Below are 5,320 nucleotides of genomic sequence, written 5' to 3' on the forward strand. Positions count from 1 at the left end.
ATAAAATGCTTGATTCTTGTTATCTTTCTTGATTGATGGTCTTATGGTGTCGATTCGATAGTAAATATATGAATTTGTGTATTTGATGATGATAAATAGAGGTGATAATGTTAACCCATTTGTTTGACACTATAATTTACTTAGAATTACAGGTGATGATATGGACCCGTTTGTTTAAACCAATTGATACAACATACTAATTAAAGAGTAAAGACTGTTCTAGCAAACTGAATCTTTATTACAAAATTTTTTACTAGTCTTGAATTATTAATCTTCAAAATGTTGAATAGTTCATTAGTTCTCCAGCAGACGTAATCAAATATGTATATGATTTAAACTATTTATTAGAATAATATTAAAACTATGGTCTGTGTCATTATAACCAAAAAATGATAACGAAAACGTAGGGTGAGGATCCCGGTGGGAGAGAACCAGAGAACTCTACAGACTGGAATGCGAATGCGCCTAACATATGTACCTGCTCTGCTTCGGCTCACAGACTGAACACTATGTGTTAGACCACTCTTAACCATGACGCAATGTCATGGCATCACGGAGTGCCACATCAGCGCCACATCAACGCCTTCTTCCCATCACTAACCAACCACTAAATACTAACAACCATAATGTTGTGATTTGCGCACTTTCAAGACCCGAGAAATTAATAGAACAATTAAACAATAAATAAAGACACAAGATTTTACGTGGTTCGGCGTGAGGCCTAGTCCACGGGCGGAAGCAGAGATGAATTTTACTAGCAAATATGGCAACCCGAGGTTACAATGTATCACTCTAATCTAGGCTCCGAAAATACTAACAAAGTATTTGGACCACTCACTAGATTATTACACTTCCCTCGTAACTCACTCGTATAGAATTTTGATTAATAATTCTATACCACTCTTTTCTCTATATTTAAGTACAAGAGTTATTATTGAACTCTTTCACTCTACATGGGATGAAGAATACAACAGCTTCCCTTCTCCTTTTATAGTAGAAAATGGTTGGTGAGACTTGTGTGAATAAGTAGACTTTTACATGGCCACCTTTGTGTTATTCCCATGTGTTGAATGCATGAAATCAACCACATTGTAGGCTGCCGTATACTTGAGATATTGACAACCAAATTGGAATTTAAGCCACACTATAGCATGTGATAAAAGTCTTCAAGCAAATAGTGTCATGCTATTTACTTTCTGCATTATTTGACAATTGGTAGTTTGAACAAGAATTGAGCCACCAAACATGTGGCTATTATGCCACCGTTCAACAAATCTCCACCTTGGCGAACATTTCATTCATTTGCTATTCGTTATCAATCTCTGCTTCCTGTCAGCCCTCTCGGGCTCATCACTTTCTTCGAACGCCAACCAAGTCCAAACAATGTTCGAACTTGTTTGTAGTAACTGGCTTAGTCAACATATCTGCTGGATTATCTCGCGTGCCAATCTTCTTGACAATTATAACTCCTTTTGATATGACTTCATGAAAAAAGTGATACCGTACATCAATGTGTTTGGTTCTCTCATGATACATTTGATTTTTAGTCAAATGTATGGCACTCTGACTATCACAATGCACCACAGTTTCATCCTGTTGCAAATCCAGATCACCAACCAAACCCCTCAGCCACTTTGCTTCTTTCACACCCTCAGTCATAGCCATGTATTCGGCTTCAGTTGTCGACAAAGCAACAGTCGATTGTAATGTTGCTTTCCAACTAATAGCACATCTTCCGAGAGTAAAAACATACCCGGTATGAGACCTTCTCCGATCCAAATCACCAGCATAGTCTGAATCAACGTATCCGATAACATTAGTATTACCATCGCTATCAAATACTAAGCCAATATCAGCTGTCCCTCTGAGGTACCGAAGAATCCATTGCCCCGCTTTCCAATGAGCTTTCCCTGGACAATCCATATATCTACTCACCAAGCTTACCGCCTGTGCAATATCAGGGCTAGTACATACCATGGCATACATGATGCTACCCACAGCACTAGCATATGGAACATATGTGTAACATCCCGTTTTTCCCATACGTATTGAAAGGTACATACTTAATCATTTGTACGTTTATAACTCGTTACCTTACGCGTAAATGTATGAATATATGTATAGATATATATAAATGTATACTTGATAATGTGTGCATAAGCAAGTCTATATGTGGATTTTGTTAGCGTTAAGTCTTGTGAGACTATTGTTGAAGGCTAGGTGAAAATAGGAAGCGGGTTTGGAATGTACAAATTAAATTAAGTCAAAACTTGTTTAAGATGGTCGAACTGTTCAGATGCAGCCTTAGGCCGCGCCGCGACAAATGGGTCCGCGCCGCAGCATAGCAAGCAAATCTGGATCAGAAAGTGAGTTAAGGAGGGTTGATTTTCCCGTTGTATGTCGCGCCGCGACGAATTATGCCGCGCCGCGGCAGTCCTGCTGGACAGAATCCGGTTTTAGCTCAAATTAAATGAATTTAAGGGGCAAATTGGTAATTTGGCGTATAAATCTGATAGGAGCATTAAATCTCATCCACTTGTTCATTTAATTCAATTTCTTTTCCCTTTTCTTTCTATTTTCTCTCCCAAAACTTAAAATCCAATTGAATTAAAAGTGAGATTTGAGAGTGAAGGATTGAGGGTTGATCTTTGAAGCAAGAATTAAAGTTTTTCCTTTTGTCTCTAGCTACCCGTTGATAGTCTTGGTAAGTTCTAACTTTATGTTTTAAGTTTTAATTGGTTAATGGCTAGGGTTTTGGTTACTAAAGACTTTTATGACCCATTTGAGGGTAAAATGGGTGAATTTGGGTTATGTTGTTGTAATGAAACCCTACTAGCCACAATCTAGGGTTTTGGTCTTGTGATGTGAGGTTGTAAGTGTCAAATGGTGTTGTTAGTCATTAATACACTTTTAGATTAATGAAAGAAGTGTTAATGGGTGAGTTTGACTTGATTGTGAGTCTAAGTAATTAAAATGGGTCAAAAATGTACTAGTTGACCTAATTGGGTGTAGTGACCCGAACTTTTCCATGTTTATATATATATTAAATGAAATTGTTATTTACATGATTAAGTGTTTCTAACATGTTAAGCAATCAAACTTGTTAAGACTTGATTAATTGAAATAGGTTTCATATAGACAATTGACCACCCAAGTTGACCGGTGATTCACGAACGTTAAAACTTGTAAAAACTATATGATGACATATATATGGATATATATATAGTTAACATGATATTATGATAAGTAAACATATCATTAAGTATATTAACAATGAACTACATATGTAAAAGCAAGACTACTAACTTAATGATTTTGAAACGAGACATATATGTAACGATTATCGTTGTAACGACATTTAATGTATATATATCATATTAATAGATATTAATACATCATATTATCAAGATAATATAATAATTTAAAATCTCATTTGATATTATAAATATTGGGTTAACAATATTTAACAAGATCGTTAACCTAAAGATTTCAAAACAACACTTACATGTAACGACTAACGATGACTTAACGACTCAGTTAAAATGTATATACATGTAGTGTTTTAATATGTATTCATACACTTTTGAAATACTTCAAGACACTTATCAAAATACTTCTACTTAACAAAAATGCTTACAATTACATCCTCGTTCAGTTTCATCAACAATTCTACTCGTATGCACCCGTATTCGTACTCGTACAATACACAGCTTTTAGATGTATGTACTATTGGTATATACACTCCAATGATCAGCTCTTAGCAGCCCATGTGAGTGTAACATCCCGCATTTTTCCGTTAAATTATTTTAACGCCCGTCTTTTTTTTTTTAAATAATACCTTTCGTTATTTAAATTCGTAGTTTCCGCTGACTAACGTTCATAATAATTCCGTCATTTAATTATAACACCTCTCGTTAACTTGCGTTTTAAAAATATTCGATCGGTTAAATCCCGCACCCGCTTCTAAACTCGAGGGACTAAAATTGACACGGGGCAAACTAGTTGACTAGGTCAACTAGTCCACCCCAATCACCACCATTCAATCACCTCCATCTCTCTCTCTTTCTCTCTAGCAAGAACACACACACAAACACCCAATTCAATCATTCATCATCTAAATTCGATCTAGGAGGCTTACAACAAAACAAATTACATATTTGGAATCCTCTCTTCATCCTCTACAATTTGATACCAACTTCATCTCGTTTGGGTAACATTTCTAAAACTCTAGATTTCTCTAAATTCGTGTTTTTGATTTGAAATGGTGTTAGTTAGTGTCTATGGCTCGTGTCTAGCATGAATATATGATTTACTTGCTCGATTTGTTGTTTTGAGTAACTAGTTTGAACATTTGAAATGGGTTTGCTTAATCTTGCATTTTGGAAGATTAAATGTTGTTTGATTGTTAAAGTTCATGTTTTAATTGTGTTACTAGTATCATTAGCTTCGTTTTGATGTATAGGTTGATTAAGGAAACTCCAAAAACATGATTATTGATTTTGAGATGTTTGACTAGGGTTTGATAGTTCTTGACATGAATTTTTGGATGCTTGAATGCCATGGAATGTTAATTGTTAGTGTTTAGTAGTAATGTATGCTTCATTACCTTCAAAACGGCATATCATATGTGTGAATTGGTTTCCCGAAACTCCAAATGCAATTGATGAACTTGAAACTTAGGAAATGGACTTTTATTGTTCGCTTGATGAGATTTCGGCTATTGTAAATGATGTTATTGTTGGACCATAAGTGCTTAGTTGTATTCCTCGTCAAAATACCTTTCCAACGATATATGATAGGCATTATAAGTGTTTGCGGGTCAAGAGTTGGGTTGGAAAAGGTTTTGGTTCATGCATACTTTGAAAAACTGACCAGAATTCTCTGCCCAGATGGTGGCGCGGCGCGCCCCATCCCCGCGCGGCGCGCGGATTGGCCTGGTCAGATTCTGACCTCTTGGTCCCAATTCACGCGAAATGTTTGACTAGTTACCGACCTCCGATTCACATGAAACTTGTTCTAATATACTTGTATATGAATAATTAGCATAGAAAAATAGTCCGGGACCCGACCCGAACATGTTGACTTTTTCGTTGACTTTGACCCGACCAAGTTTGACTTTTTGTCAAACTTAACCAAATACTTATGCAATCTTTCTAACATGATTCTATACTTGTACCTTGCATGAAACTTGACAATTTGATTGCACATGCTACATAATCGAGTCGTATTGAGCCATAGGACTAATTGAACATCTTTGACCGTTTGTGTGTACCGTTATTGATACAACCTATATGTTTAGGTCAAGACTAGCATTGTTCTT

This window comes from Rutidosis leptorrhynchoides, chromosome 3 (assembly GCF_046630445.1).
Source record: "Rutidosis leptorrhynchoides isolate AG116_Rl617_1_P2 chromosome 3, CSIRO_AGI_Rlap_v1, whole genome shotgun sequence".
NCBI classification, from domain to species: domain Eukaryota; kingdom Viridiplantae; phylum Streptophyta; class Magnoliopsida; order Asterales; family Asteraceae; genus Rutidosis; species Rutidosis leptorrhynchoides.